Consider the following 17,045-nt stretch of genomic DNA (forward strand, 5'->3'; position numbering starts at 1 on the left):
CGGCTTGCGAATGTTGCCTGCCTTCCCGGGGGGCTGGGAGCGGCACCCGATAATCGGGAGGCTCCCAGCCAAATCGGGAGGGTAGGCAAGCCTGCTTTACACCATTATTAAGTAAATATATATATATGTATAGATCATACATGCCTACCCTCCCGATTTTTCGGGTAACCACCCGCACCCCCGGAAGGGTAGGCATTTCTCCCGCATTCTGCCCACTTCCTAGTGAAGTGGGCAGAATGAGAATTCTGGCGGCGATCGCGGGTCTCCGTGTAGGGGGCGGGGCTTAAGACGTGATTCTACATGAATCACGTTGTTTGGCCCCACCCCCTATGCAAATTTTAACCAATCGCGGCTTCTCTTACCCGGGCTTCTCCCGGGAAAAGCAACTGAAAGGTAGGCAACTATGGTATGGATATATTGATTTATAGATAGCTAGATATACTGTATTACGTTTTCAATTTTAAACAACCAAATTTATGACAACAGTAAAGCCGTGCCTTATATACCGTATGTTGATGCACTGAGGACTTTAAAACATTGGTTTCCAGTTTCCCACTATCGCGTGTTAATGCCGCGCCGAGCGGAATAACGGTGCAGTTCCCTGTTTTGCTGCTTGGGCACTCCCTGCTGGTAGGTGGCGCTGTGGAGGGACAGCAATGCTTGAGGCACTCGGCTGCGCTTGAGTATGTCTATGGTAATGAGCTGTCCAGCACTTCAGCAGCGACAAGGGCTTTTCTAGAGGAGACTGACCGTGCTCCCATGCCTACGCTCTCATCCCTGCGGCAGCTGTGTTTTGCACCTGACAGCTGAGCAGTGAGCGCCCAATTGCAGCAGCATAGGAGACCCATACTGTACACATCGCAGCGTGCAGAAGACGGCAGCATCACCGGCAGCACTGACAGTAACCCTGCTGCAGCTGAGCATCCTCATCCTACAGCCAGGAGACGGAATCCTGCTCACAGGTGAGAGACAGGAACCTAATGGCCCCTCTTACGCACATTGCAATGTGACAGATGCTGCATATTGTGTTGTGCAGTGCAGAGCACACTGCTGCACCTCCCAGCCTGTACTCAGCCCATTGCACACCCCTGTTGCCGCTGCTGATGCAGTTTTAACAAAGAGCAGGGGGAAGATGGGCTTGGTGATTACCTCACCTTCTAGGGCTATAGCTGGGCACAGGTGATATGTGCTCACGTATTGCTTACATGCATGCAAGGCTCAGGCTGCTTAGTCAGTTGCAATGTGGTGAGTGGGTTCCTTGACCTTATGGATATGCTGGGAGAGCAGATGGCATGGAAGAGGGAGGGGTATCATGTATCATCCTAAATTATTCAAACACTTTTTTTTCTGTGACAATAAAGAATAGTAGATTATGAGAATTCTCAATAATAAAACAGCAGGAGAAAATATGGGATGCAATCACCATGCTGATACAGGAAAAGTTAAATGTCTCTGTGAAATGAATGTGTGGTGACTGAAGCAATGTGTTGACGAAGGATACTTTCCTGTTTGCTTGCCCAGTTTTGTAATCCCAGCTTTCGTCACAACTTAAACAGGCCACTAGTCTTGTGGAGCTGCTCTTTATGGTGGAAATATGTACCATTGATGTTAGATATATACTTAAATGGTGTAATATAATTTCTGAATAACCATTTTATTTATAAAACACCATATTTGTATCATAGTTTTATACAATTGTGATTTATATTACTTATGTGGGAAATAAATACAAATATTGTGTATTAAATTACACTGTTCCTATGTGCTAGTCCCAACAATGGCAGTATTTCAGTAAAACACATTAGATGTATCTTATATCTGAGAGTGCTAGTTAGTGCAGGTAAGGTATTTTATTAGCAGTCTATTATTAGATAAGCAATAAATAGATACCATGGTGAGCTAGAACATTGTATTGCATGTTACATTGTGTGAATATTTATATATAATTGTAGTTTTAAACAAATACAACTTTTTGTATTCAACCATCTTAATCATCAATAACAAGAATGTTACAGTCAAGGTATATAACAACAGATTAAGTTTAGCATTATTTGTATTTAGATTAGAACAGCAATTATTTTGTTTCTTCATAGAATAAGTTTGGCACTTTACATATTAAAGGTTGGAGACAGATGGCTAATCAGGACAATGTCATAATTTGGAACATTGTTACAGATGTATAGCTCTAATTATCATCAATATATAAAGTGTATTTCATAGTGCCATTTACTTGTATTGCAGTGCAGATATTCTACTACAGCTCATTTTGATAAAGACTTTAGAAACACTGATGGTTCTATGATGTCACATAATAACTATTGTCCAGTCACTTTAAGCTTGTGGAATTTTAGATATAATGATCACATTTGTGTCTTATAACAACATCTGTGGCTGTTGGTTCAGTTCTATTGAGTGAAAGATCAAAATATGAATTTGGTAGTTATTACATATTTTATGTGTCTGTTTATTTTAACTGTTTGGTAAATGGTTACAGAAATGCTACTTTGATTGCCCATGTAAATGTTTATTGTTGCACTCTATTTTTCTATATCTGGATGAGTGGGAATCGTGCATTTACACTATTGCGACTTATACAGACACATAGCAACTAAATGCTTCCTATCAAAAAGCCGATGCACACATGCCTATACTTCGTTTTATGTACTAGTCTACTAAGATATAGAGAACATCTTACAAATATGTTTTGGACTTCTTTGTGTGCATAGCAGATAATAGCAACTGTATGGTGGCCATATTTTTAAGAAATGTACTTATTTGTTTATTTTTGGACTGGATAAAAATGAAGAGTGTTCAAAAGGGCATGCTAAAAGTAAAATAAAAAATAATATAGTTCTTTATAAATACTACTGCTGCTAATACAAGCTGTCTTGTCCTAGATCGAGCAAAACTATCTATCTATCTATCTATCTATCTATCTATCTATCTATCTATCTATCTATCTATCTATCTATATTGCTGTCGTTCTATCTATCTAATCTGTCTGTCTATATAGCTGTCTTTCTATCCATCTATCCTAGGTGTAGCACAATTCATCATTGCTGCTTTCTTTTTGTGATACAGGTTTATTCATTTTTAATGATCTTTTAAATAATAGAAGACACATATTGCTATTTTCACACTCAATGTTTGCCCTCTATACTTGACTGCAGATATAAAGCCATGCTGTATATTATATTGGCATTAATCATTTTCTGAGTTAACATTCACACATTAAATACAACTCCTGCCCTAAATTAAAAAAATACATAGTCAGTGGATGTGTTAGTCAAATGTCATTATTATGTAAATTGACAACTGTACAGCCTACAAATGTATTTAATTATCTGTGTAAACACTTTAAACTTAATTAATTATTAAGTTGACTGAGTGGTTTAAAATTTCAAACAGTTTCTCAAGGATATTGTGAAAAACAATACAAAGTTCAGCTAAAGATGATAGTGAATTATGTTTTTCAATAATTAATTAGTAAATTAAACCCTTTTTATAGATGTTGTGCTTTATATGACATGATAATGAAAACACACACATAATGTACCGGAAATCTCATGTATAAGTGTCTCAGTTAGGTGGTAAATGAGAATGTACAAAAAATTTGTGTGCTCCATTATGGAAGGAACTGGGCTGTCAAGGGTTTTCTTTGTGAAAGTGGGCTAGGTGCAGATGTGCCTCATTTTACACCAAAATGTGGTATGCAGTTATGTTGTCGACAATCACAATGTCAATAGTCAAAAGGTCGACAACATAATGTGGAATGTCAACATGGTTAAGATGTCAATGCCTGTAAAATGTTGATACAGTCAAATGTCTCCAGTATAAATTTTAGGGATAGGGTTATGGTTGGGTATAGGGTTAGGCTTAGGCTTAAATTTGGGTGTCTGGAATTTGGCTGTCGACATTTTGCAAGTTGACTTTGTGGTTGTCGATATGCTGAACATGTCCACATTTTGTCTGTCGACATAATGAATATGTTGGCATTATGATGTTTAAATAATGACTGTTAACATTGTGAATGTCGACAGAACATACCGAACCCTCAAATGCTAAACAAGATTTCATGTTGTGGAATAATACATTTAAATTAGATTGAAGGGGAAGAAATTAGGATAGTGAAGTATCAGAAGTGATAGTGATCACGGACCTTGTCTAAAGTTGGACTTTTTTTTGCATAAAATATACATTTTTGTGCTGCACATAAGCACCAAAAATTTGTATGCATGAAACAGATTTTGTCACATTATACAGGTATCACTCCTTACATATAGAGTGACAGAACAAGGGATGGAAGGAGTGGGCTAGTGTTGGTCAAATACGCTAAGTACGTGTTTTCATAAATGTAGACCTGGAGTCGTACCCTATATGTCTGTCAGTAGGTACAGAGCCTGTCTTAGCGAAATTAGTACCCTAGGCAAGATTTTGGCTGGTGCCACTCCTATGTAGGATCGTGAAAAGGGGTGTGGTATTATGGAAGGGGGCATGGTATTGCTGTGTTCCCCTCTCCCATTGTTCTGTGCTCACATCCCATGCAGCCTCATTCCCCCTTATGTCTCTCCAGCCCCAGCCCAGCATCTTCTTTCTTGTGTAAAAACATTTATAATAAAACACTTACCTTTTTTCTTCAACTCTATGCTACTTCTGTCTTCTTCAGTGCACTCCTATTCAGGTTCTTGATGTTCCTCTCTCTGTGTCAGGCTCCTCTTCAGCCGTTCGCTATTACAGAGCATCCTGCTATCTTCTCTCATTTGACTTCAGCACGTCTGACGTTCTATGGGGCACATTCTCCCCTCACAGCACCCCAGGCTCTCCCTTCACTGCACAGCACCCTTCACCCATCACAGCACAGCACAGTAACCCTCTCCCAGCCCAGCACCTCTCATCCAGCACAACACCTCTCATCCAGCACCCATCTCCCAGCACAGGATGTGAGCACCTCTTTCCCAGCACAGCACCCCTCACTCAGCACCTATCCTAGCACAGCATGTCAGGACCCCTCACCCAGCACTCCTCTCCCAGTAAAGCACCCCTCATCCAGCATCCCTCTCCCTGCACGTCAGCACCCCACTCCCAGCACAGCATGTCAGCACCCCTCTCCCAGCACAGCACCCCTCACCCAGCACCCCTCTCCCAGCACAGCAAGTCAGCACCCCATACCCAGCATTCATCTCCCAGCACGGCATGTCAGCACCCCATACCCAGCATTCATCTCCCAGCACAGCATGTTAGCACCTCTCTCCCAGCACAGCAACCCTCACCCAGCACCCTTCTCCCAGCACAAAATTTGAATGTCAGCACCCCTCACTCAGCACTCATCTTCCAGCACAGCATGTCAGCTCACCTCATACAGCACTCCTCTCACAGCACAGGGGATGTAGTTATAAGACCAGTGGGAGCGATGCAGCCGGTTTAAATCCCAACGGGGAAAGCCTGACAAGCGACTTAAGATAGGCATCGAAATAACAACCCCTATCTTAATCCCGACGCCGGAATCCAGAAGGACGCCAGTCAGAACTATGTAAATCCGGGTCACCCTTAGTTGTTAGCCACGGGGGGAGGGAGGGTTAGGTTTAGGTAGCATAGCGGGGTTAACGTTAGGTTTTGGGGGGAGGTTAGGGTTAGGCACCCCTAGGGGGGATGGTTAGGGTTAGGCGCCACTAGAGGGGAGTTATGCACTAAGGGGGAGGGTTAGATTTAGGCACGAACAGAGGACTTAGGTTTTGGCACTAACGGTGAGAGTTAGGGTGCGGGGTAGGGAGGGTTAGGCTACAAGAAGGGAGGGTTAGGGTTAGGGGGAGAAGGGGGGGAGGGTAAGTATACTTACCCGACCCCTGTAGGGGCACCAACCAACGGGATGCCGTTGTCGGTATTTTGACAGGAGGCTTCCCGACAGCCGGCATTACATAACGATTCCCAGCACAGAACCCCTCACCCAGCAGCCTAGAACACAGCAGCAACTGAGCCAACAGCACCCATCACCCCTCACAGCATTTAGCTCAGCACCTCTCACACATACATCCTGAGCTGATTCAGTAAAAACAAAATTTTTACAAAACTCACTCTGCCAGGCTGCCTGTGAAGTGGAATATGAGAATGCAATTGCATCCACGGGCTTCCCCCGCAGTTGTTACTACCACTGCTGGCTGCCTGTCCGCTGTATGTTGAGCTGCCCACTGGAGATGAGCTCCGATTGCAGCAGCCAGAGCTGGGCCGTTGTTATCTATAAGAGTAGTCATAATCCCGGCGCGCAGGATGCCAGCACTCAGAATGTTGGTGCCGGAATTCCAACACCAGTCACAATCCCGGTGCCGGCATCCTGACCGCCGGTAACCTGATGGTAAGTTGTGTGGATAGGGGGAGTGTGGGGGTTTAGGTATAGGCACTAGGGGGAGGGTTAAGTTTAGGCACTAGGGGGTAGGGTTAGGTTTGGGCTTCGGGAAGGGGGGAGGTTAAGTTTAGGCACTAGGGGGAAGGGTTAGGTTTAGGGTGCAGGGAGGGAGGGTTAGGGGTAGGAATAGGATACCTACCGACAGGTGTCGGTATCCTAACCATGTTGGGATGCTGGAGTCAGGATTCTGACCGCCGGGATCCTGAGCACCTGCATCCCATGCCCAACCCCCACTAAACTAAGCCCCGCTCGACCCCCCCCCTAGTTGCAGCACTGATGACATGCCATTACAGTATTTTATTGTGTACAAATAGGGTAATGAGAATTTTGCATTTACTTCTAATACTGTCATGCCATATCAATGTGCTGAACCTGTGCTTTCACTGTGGTCACTTGAAGCATTTCCTAGTGTTGTAGAGCATCCTGAGGTGCATCCAATTGGTCATGTGTATGTAAATATGCTTTTTTATCTGTGTTTTTTCCATATGGTTTGATCCAACTCTGCCACGTGTCTCATTATATATTCAATGAAATACGTTTTCCAGAATCTCTCTCAACCACATATACTTTATATGGGAAATTATTTATGGGCGCACATAAACCAATGTAATTAAAACAATAAAGCATGCCAGTTTGGTACAGGAAGTTAACACTCAGTCTCATGTGCATATATGAGTTCCTAAAAAGCAGTATTGTTGAGAATAAAACTTTACATTTCATTAAGGGGAGTGGGCCAAAACAGTTAGTTGGCAGTGGCAGATTTTACCTAGCGGCACCCCCCCCAATAAAATCCACAAACTTAATGAGTCAGTCTGTGACTGCACTGGCTACATTATAACTGGCAGTGGTTTCCCATTGGAAGCGCCACCTGCCAGTCACACACAGGACAGGCAGCCTCAGGGGGAGCTGTTTTCTCCCCCTGGGACTGCCAGTACGGGTTACGATTACCAGAGAGTGACTTCCACTAGAAGCCGCTTCTCTGCCTTTCGGGCAGCCCTATACGACTACTAGGGCACAGCTGATGCAGTCCCTGGAAACCGGTGTTTTGCGCATGTGCAGCACCACTTCTGCGTGTGTGCCAGTTCCGGCGCCTGCCAGATCCATTGCGCAGGGGCTGGGACCCGGCTGGCTGGGACTGCATGCAGTGTCTTCCTTCTCATTCAGCAGCAATTGAAAAGAAAGCGTACAAATGAGGGGATTTCCAGAAATGTTCATGGATGTATACTTCTGGGAGTGAAATCGGTGCATTTAAACAAAATGAATGCGTTAGACATTTACATTTTTGAGGTGTATTTTGATTGAACTGCAAGGAAAGCAAAGATTAAATACACTAAAGGTATTTGTTTCACTGTTGAGGTCAACATAGTTACAAATTATTAGTCTTGAAGTACTAAAATAAACCCCAACTATTTTCAGCTGTTAAAAATCTGTATATTGTAGTCAGACCCTTTGGTTTTAGATCAGCACTTGGGTACTGTTTAAGCAACGTTTGTCATGTTGAATATCCTATTAGCAGAGCTGCTGCAGTTATAATGATGAAATAGTGCTGATTTAGCAGCATTGGAGACTAGGCTCAGCCCAGGAGCTGCAACATTTCCAATGCATATCTTCAATTATCATCTTATCGCTTTATGATTTACTGATTTGCATAATGTAATACAGTGTAGGTTCATTTCTGCTTTTAATTAAATTTGTAAATATCCATTTCTTTTTTCGTCTGTTTTAGTTAGTGGACAAGATATAAATCGTTAATATAGCTAAATGCTTTTGTGTCCTAGTGCAAAATCTGTGCCAGATTCCTATAGCATCAATATCATTATTTGCTATGAAATTCAACATTAGGATTTATATATAGGGATGTAGTGAGTATGCTGGCGGACGGGGTGCCGGCCGTCGAAACCCCAATGTCTGCAATCCGAAAAAATGCAATTTCTCCGGGCACCATGGTTCCACGCTCCTCCTTTGCCTCTATGTACCAAAATCTTTTAAAATAGCAGAGAATGGCTTTTTCCATTTTGAGAAGAGCTGTGCTGTTTAATAACTAGCAGTTTTAATAATTGCCTACTCTCCTGTAATTTCCATATTCTGTTTTCAAGATGAGCATATAATCTTGTTATGAAACATAACATCTTTATTCACAGGCAGATCCAGATATGCATGATCTAGCTACTTTTACATGAACAGTTATACCTAAATGTTGTCACATACTAAAACTTTGCTGGTTCTGCACAGCAGAGCCGGCTCTAGCCAATGTGGTGCCCTAGGCAAGATTTTGGCTAGTGCACCCTAGCAGATACAGTAATCCCACCACCAATACATATATACATAGACATATATATATCTATATATATACCACACTACAACAACACTGTTTCCTCAGTATCCAAAACGCGGCTAAGGGCCTGATTCAGCACAGATCGCAGATGCGATTACGCTCACAGGCAGCCGATTGGTGCATTCTGTGCATGCGTATGCAGTGCAATGCACAAAGGCATCACTGTGATCGCATCGCGATCGCAGTCACCACACAGATCCTTCGCAGTGTGATTGAGAGGAAGTGACCGTTTGGGGGTGGTGATATGAGGGTGGTCAGGCAAAACGCAGGCGTGCCAGTACATTTGAACGCCGTTACTGCAATGGCATACGCAGCCTGAGCTCTCACTGCGTAGAGGAAATTTATCAATTTCTGAGTACGGTCTGACCTTATGTAATTGAGCATGAGACTCCAATGCTACTCGATGGTACCAATGTTTTCGCAGACTTGCAAGGTATTACGGATGTGAGAAAGGGGAAGTGGGCGTCTTTATATTGGCCTGCGACGACGGTGCGATCACAGTGATTAGCATATTTTCACAGTAGAACTGCGGGAGCTACTGCAAGCACGATCGCATCTGTGATCCATACTGAATCAGGCCCTAAATAACCGTTCTGAAGCTAGTACTGAACACACATTGTACAAGTAAAAAAAGTAAAAATGACAGTGTATGAAACTATTTGGGGCAGGTTGTCCACCCTAGCTTGACCGTTTTGCACCCCAAGAGGGTAGACGTACCCCTGGTTAAGAACCGCTGTGCTATGCAGTACACAAGATATTTCTTACCATTAATAACATTAATAATTTTATTTTCAGATTTTAATTTTGTACACAGTAAATTATTGTTTAAATCTATACATATCTGCAAAAATGTTAAGTAAAACTAATTTCCATTAGCTGTAACAATCACCCCTGACTCACCACTGCGCAGTGCCTGGCCCAGCATCATGTCCTACAGAGAGGTGCTATGGGCGCCAGGTGGCCATTGGCTCCAAGACGCGATTCCCATTGATGAGAATAAGTGATCCACTGATCCCTTTTGTCAAATGTTCCATGCACTTCCAGCCTGCGGCCCCGCCCCCTCCCTCGGATTGGTGGTAGCCTGGGGCTGACTGAGTCTAGGGGATGCTGCTGATGGCTGATCCCACCACAGCTTAGGCTGGGAGCTGCTGGGAGAGTTGCAGTCGCCGCCAGAGCATGGTTACCATGAGAATGAGGACTCCGTTACAGGGCCATCTTAATTGTAGCAAGAATGAGCTTCTGCACATGTGCAGAAGCTCATTCTGACAGGTGTGCTGTCTGATCGGAGCTGAGCTCTGATCGTGGTAGCTGCGGGCGGGGAGCCAGTAGTCACCGGAGCCCTTGCTATGGGGCAGGCACAGAGCCAGATGCCTATGTATTTGCTTAGAATACCTATGCCTAGGGCCGGCTGTGCTGCACAGTGCCCTTCGTTCCATGTGCAAAAATGCTATTCTTAGTATAATGTTTTTAGTGCATTTTCTCTGTTTTATGCTGGCATAGGTAATGTAACTTGCATAGGCATCTTCTTTCACTAGCTTTAGTTTTGCTCTACTGCTCTCACCCTGCCCTCTGGGCATGTAATTAACAGACCGGTGGAAGAGATGCCGTTGGTCTATATCCCGACAACGAAAGCCATTCGGGGGACTACCGAAGCCTATCTTAATCCCAATGCCGGAATGCAGAAAGACGCAGGACTGATCGAAGAAAGTCTGGGCGTCTTAGCACTTAGCCACGAGGGGGTTAGGTTTAGGTACTCCCGGGAGGACTTAGGGTTTGGCAGCCCCCGGGGAGGGTTAGTCTAGGGGGAGGGGGGTTAGGCACCCCTACCCCCCTTCCCCGGGAGGGTTAGGTTTAGGGTGCGGGAAGGAAAGGTTAGATTTAGGCACCCCTGGTGGGGACTTAGGGTTAGGCACCACCCCGGGAAGGGTTAAGCACCACTAAAGGAGGGCTAGGGGAGGGGAGGGCTAGGGTACTTACCAGCCTAGTCTGGATCCTTGTCCTGTCGGACTTCTGGAGTCAGGATTTGAACCGTCAGCAAAACAGCCTCCGATATTTCATACCCATTCCCTTTAGTGCACATACTTGAAAATCTGCCTTGTAATTAAGAACAATAAACAATGTATTGGTCTCTAAGCACATGCCCTTTCACTTCCCCTTCTATGTAATAGTCTGATATTGTAAGCAAAAAATACATTGTATAAATATCAGCAGTCAGTAAAAGTAGAAATATAAGGTGGCTCAAGAATGTGTATACAGTATATCGGTAAAATCCTGATCTCCTAAGAACTTCAGGCCTAGTTATAAATAATGTTATCCTCTTGAAGCCTAAACTTCAAAATAAATTGAATACCGCACTGGAATTGGCGCTAGACATATACAAAAAAAGGGAAATTATATAATATATTCAGATCACATGGATTAATTTCAATATCAGTGTGTCATATAACGAATAAATGAATCCAGAGGATAATTTCCTCAACAGCAATAAATAGCATATACTTTATCAGTCCAAGATAAGCAAGTTTTCACAGACTAGATATCTAGTGAAATTCCTCCACTCATTATTCTTCTGAGTCGTACTCCTCAAAAATGGATAACCGAAAAAGAAAAACCAGAAAATATATTCATAGTGTAGTATGTTCTCCACTTGTTAAACTATAGATTCTCTCTTATCAACACACAGTGAAGAGCGTACCCCAACTCACAGGAATAATCACCACTGAAATCATGTAAAGGTTTCTTTAATCTCCACCTTAAGTTGTGTACCCCTCAAATGGTATACATAGACGTACCACACTTACGAATTAGAGGTACTGGAAACTCCAAACAGTGGCGTGTTGATAAGAGAGAATCTAATATTTTAACAACTTCACACAAACTCCATTAGTTCCTGACAGCTATACACACACTCGCCACGTCACCCTGCAAATGAGTTACCATGGAATGACTCCTCTGCATACAACTATTATGCCATCAGACTTCTCCACCTAATAACCATTATGCCATCAGACTTCACCTAATAACTATTATGCCATCAGACTTCTCCGCCTACCACTATCATGCCATCAGACTTCTCTGCTTAATAACTATTATGCCATCAGACTTCTCCGCCTACCACTATCATGCCATCAGACTTCTCCTCCTAATAACTATTATGCCATCAGACTTCTCCGCCTACCACTATCATGCCATCAGACTTCTCCTCCTAATAACTATTATGCCATCAGACACCTCCACCTACCACTATTATGCCATCAGACACCTCCACCTACCACTATTATGCCATCAGACACCTCCGACTACTACTATTGTGCTATCAGACACCTCCGCATACTACTATTGTGCCATCAGACACCACCACATTAATTTACTCAGATTAGAATAAACATGATTTCACACACATCCTCAACTGTTACAGTATTGCCCTAGCAGGAAAACTTCTATTCTGTCCAAACTGCCCAAGCCAGGGGCAGCCATATACATGTCTGTGTCTTTTGCCACAGTTGTTCCTGGTACTGTATGCAAATGGCACTATAAAGCCCTTCCCTGGTGTACATACATGTGGATGTGCAAGGACTGAGATGCCCACTTTCAGCGTCCATAAACGCTAAAATACCGCTTATTGAGTCTTTAAGTGCACCATCGAAACTTGCACCAGAACTATGGCAGATGTTGGTATCCGACTGAATTTAGCCTACTATGTGAACGGTTCTGTGTCAATGAATGCAGCCACTATAAGCGGCACGCCTGCAACACTATCATAAAACATAAACTCTACATGCTTCTATTTAGCCACCCCCATCTTACCTCCCAGTCACCACATAGGAATGCCCCATACATCTCTGCTACCGTGCATCTAACTTCTTACTGTGGCTCTAGACAAGAAAAATCAGGACGCATGCACGCAAACTAATTTCATTTCTCCACTGCATCCGACCCAGAATTAGGACCCTAGTGTGGTATAGTACCGTGGGTTCAGGATAGCTGTCCGCAGTGTCGGGGTGAGCAAGTCTATGCCTTGTCAGTTTAAGGGTGGGATGTACTAAAGTGCATAATGCGGTAAAACCTGTGAAAATGCCATTTCAGGGGTTTTAGTGCATTTTGCATATGTACAAAGCACCAAATGCATAATCCCAGTGGGTAACGCCATCTTCAGATGGCGTTATCCAATAGAAGCCTATGGACTTCTTATCAGGACACTCCCCCTGAGAGGGGTCCAATCGGATCCCTCCCATCAACCCCTCGGCTCAGGTCCTTCTGCGCATGCAGATCCGAGGAGGGATGTACCGAATCGCGGATGTGATGCTTAGTACATCCCACACTAACTAACTATAGAGAAGGTATGTGCAGCTGGGAAGTGGAAGCTGTCAAGTCTGGCTGACAACCTAAGCAGGGGGCCCCAGGTCTGCCAGCAGAAATTGTGAGGACCAGTACACATTACACTGGCAGGGTCCCCAGCTATTTGCTCGCCAATCCCTGGCCCAGACCTCGTCACCCCACTACCCATGCAACCGTCCCCCATCCAAAAAAGCTATTTAATAAAATGCACTCACATATGTCTGTAGATACAGTATATATATATATATATATATATATATCAGATAAAAGATCCATGTGAGCAAAGCAATGTCCATAAATAAATAAAACCGTCCAGCACCGTTTCCACTATAAAGAGCTCTCCTACTTTGCACTCCCCCAATTATATATATATATATATATATATATATATATGCAGTATATACAAATCTATAGATTAATAAATGTATACATACACACACATACTGATATGAAGAAACTGAGGGTTCAATTTTTAGAGTAAAATGACCTGCATTATTCCTTGAAATCACCTCTTTCCGGGGTAGCATCTCTAATATCCTTTAAGATCAGCAGCAGCTTCCTGTTGTCTGGTGGGGGCGGAGCTTAGTCTCTGCACATGGAAGTGGACTGTGGAAAGGAAAGGGAAAGTGAACTGCACAGTGCTGCTGCTTGCACTCACCACCAGGCCAGCTGAAGGAGTCACAGTGACAGGTACATGCACTGACAATCAGTGACCAAGAGCATGAAGGCAGCGAGCGACCCCCCCCTCCCCCACTCGTGGCCCGCTAAGCCCCGCCCCCTCACGGGAAGGGGCGTAGTCACAACGCACTGGGCCCACCGGGGAATTACCCGATTCCCCGACAGCCCAGTCCAAGCCTGGATCTGAATAGCTTTGAGGTTTCCTGTTAATTGCACTATGGAAAGCTATACAACATTTGTAATAATAGGCTCACTGAACTCTATAAATTATGGATAGTACCATTGTTTAGCTTGTTGTGACTATATCCAGTACAAAGTATTCTTATTTCTTGAAATTATATAACTGTCAAATTAAAATCCTATATATGCTTAAGTAAGGTGCAATGAAAGTCACATAAGCACGTTGTCAAAGAGTTCAAACAAGTAAAGAGATACATAGATAGAGATATATATGGATAATGAACCTTTTTCTGTAAGTTTTGTTCCCGAGGAGCTCGGTGAGCATATAAAGGCATAAGCACATAGTCAGAGTGCTTTTATACAGGTCATTGATTGTTGTCAGGGAATGGACAGTATTTTTATAATCAGGCAACTCAAGCAAAGTGTTTCCATTACTATACAATTTTCTTTGCTCTCCACATTTTGTGAGCAGCATCATTATCGTTTGCGAGAGCTCATTATTACAGCTAACAGTGAGATGAATGTGAGGATTGAAAATTAATAAGTTAGTACAAAATACTGATCACTTTGACAAGTATGAATTGGATACCTCATATATTTAGTTGTAAAATAGTTATTTAACTTATGAGTTTATTCCACTTTAAAAGGAATTGTGAGAATAAATATAATACATGTGTGACATTCTATTTTCAGTGATGCTCTATGTTGAATGTGTATTGCAGCATGGCTCCAATTAGAACAAACCTCTGCTTTGTTGTATTTAATAGTGTGTGTACGGATCGGATTCCTGTGATGTATATCAAACTGTTCCTGGGCACTCTGCTAGCATTATAAATAATCTGCCACTGTTCCAGCATTGTTAGGAAGGATCAGGGCCTTGCTAATTTTGGTCCCTAAGATGACTGTGCCAGTTTCCATACCCTTGAGCTTGCCATGATTATTTTTATTAAAGATTTGTACATTTGTGAAAATATAAATTTCAGATTTTTATTGGATGCCTAAATGAAATGTAACAACAAATGAACAATTTTGACTTTGGATGTTATTGTATTGGATATTGCTATTTTCTCTCTATATCCTACCCCCATCTTCTGCTACTGTACTGTAGGTCCTACCAGTGGTTGAGAGAAGGTAAAGGTGGATGGAGAAGAGAAAAGAGAACTAGCCAGTTCGCTTAGCAAGCTCTGTGTCTGATTTACACATTTGGAATTCCAAGTGACTTTGGGAAAATGGTGGGAGTCAGGAAAAAGGATACTGCTGTTATTTCAAATAAAGAAAATGCGTAAGATCCCTGTTAAAAAAGTACACTTTAAACATAAAAGCCACTAACAGCTGACAATAAAAGCAAAGTATAAAATAAGCAATATAAGGGAGAGAAAGAGAGTAGACTCTTTTTCTGGGGCACTTTTAATGTTTATATTATTTATCTTAAAAATATAACTTTTAATCATATTTGTTTAAAATATATAATTAAAAGTTATATTTTAAGATAATATAAACATTAAGAGTACCCTAGAAAAAGAGTCTACTCCCTTTCTCTCCTGTATACGCTTAACAATTGACTCTAGGGAGCACCACCAACTTGAAATAATAAGTCAAAACATAAAGGGCCAAATGTAATAGGGTGAGAGTTAGAAAATGTGAGTTTTCTCACACTATTTAAACTCAGCCAATGTATTAGAGTCCGAGAACAAAGCAACAGAGCAAACTTGCATGTTTTTCAGATTAAAAAAACTCTCACGATATAATATCTCATTCAGGTGTTTCCATTTTGAAGATAAAACTCGACCAATGTGACAGATTACTGCTAAACTCTCAAATTTTCTAAACTCTCACCCTATTACATTTGGCCCATATTGTAGACTTACATGAATATCTGTTGGTTTTTGTAGTACATAAATCAATATGTGTCTGCGTGGACTCCCCCCCCCCCCCCCCCCCCTCCTTTTTCCCAATATATAAGCAATGCCAGGGAAGACCGAGTAAAATGTATTGTGACATATCATTCAATAGACCTCTTTTCAGTGTGGTGTGGGGCTTGTATAATCCCACCAATTTGGGTATCTCCATTCCTGCATTAATGTCTCTATAAGTATCACCATTTCTTTAGTATTGCTATAAAGAACTTTAATTTCATGTCTTTTATAATGTTCCAATATATGTTTTATGGGTTTTTTTTGTTTATAATAAATTGTGCTAGAATGCTTTACTTCCCATTAAAATGAAAAGTACAACATTTTAGTCAATGGGCTATATTAGCTTTCCATTCAAAAGCAAACATACCTGAAGTAAAACAGAAATGCTAATTTAAAAAAAACCTGTAACACGAAGTCTTTCTGCGAATTGTAGCTGCTAATTTTTGTTATTTTATTTCCATTTTTATAAATAGGAGTTTATAGTGACATTTAATGTGTGGATACAGTTTCCAAGTTAATCATATCACAATTAACTCCGCTGTGTCTAATAGCTGGCAATTTAACCTTTTATTTAATTTTTCTTTTGACATTTTTCTTATTTTTCTATGTACACTGCTGTTAGCAGGTAGTAGTACAGAGGATGCTAAATGAGTCAGAGAACAGACTGTACCTGCAGCAATGGATTGGTCACATATGAAATGTGAGAAAAAGCTGGGTGCTCTTAATGTTGCTAAAACTTGAAAAATTTTGCTTATGACCGATCTGTGAAATTGCATTTTTTGATAAAGGAGTTTATGAACCAAAGCAGATCACATTTCTGCTTTCTTTTGTTGCAAAGCGTCTCTGATATTTTTTTCCTGTCTGTTGCTTATGCATGTCTTAGATGTGTGTTGTTCCTGCAGCAATAATTGGTAGGAGAACAGATGGTGAATGTTAAGCCTCTGTCGATGTTTCTTTTAAAGAATCAGTGCAGATTTTTTTTTGTCTTTATAGGAACAACACAAGATAATACAGTTACATCTCACAAGTAATATCTTGCCAGAATCAAGCACAGTTGTATGTGCTTTAGGCAAAAATAATTAAAACAATGGGACATGGATAAATACTGTAGATTCTACAGATTCAAAAATTCAACTGAAATTCAGAAATTTGCTAATTGATCTGGAATCGCCCAAAATTTGTTGAATAATAGACAGAA

At 41.9% G+C, this 17,045-nt stretch overlaps 1 protein-coding gene across 3 annotated transcripts in view; it reads left to right on the plus strand.

Moving 5' to 3' along the window:
• Nucleotides 1-884: 884 nt before the first annotated feature.
• SRRM3 (serine/arginine repetitive matrix 3) overlaps nt 885-17,045 on the plus strand; it is a 454,137-nt gene continuing 437,976 nt past the window's right edge. For all 3 annotated transcript variants that reach the window (XM_088446398.1, XM_088446399.1, XM_088446400.1), the window contains exon 1: nt 885-962. The gene's annotated coding sequence lies outside the window, so the exon portion shown is untranslated. The remainder of the gene's footprint in view (nt 963-17,045) is intronic.

Source organism: Taudactylus pleione, unplaced genomic scaffold, assembly GCF_031769625.1.
Source record: "Taudactylus pleione unplaced genomic scaffold, aTauple2 ptg000397bl, whole genome shotgun sequence".
NCBI lineage: Eukaryota > Metazoa > Chordata > Amphibia > Anura > Myobatrachidae > Taudactylus > Taudactylus pleione.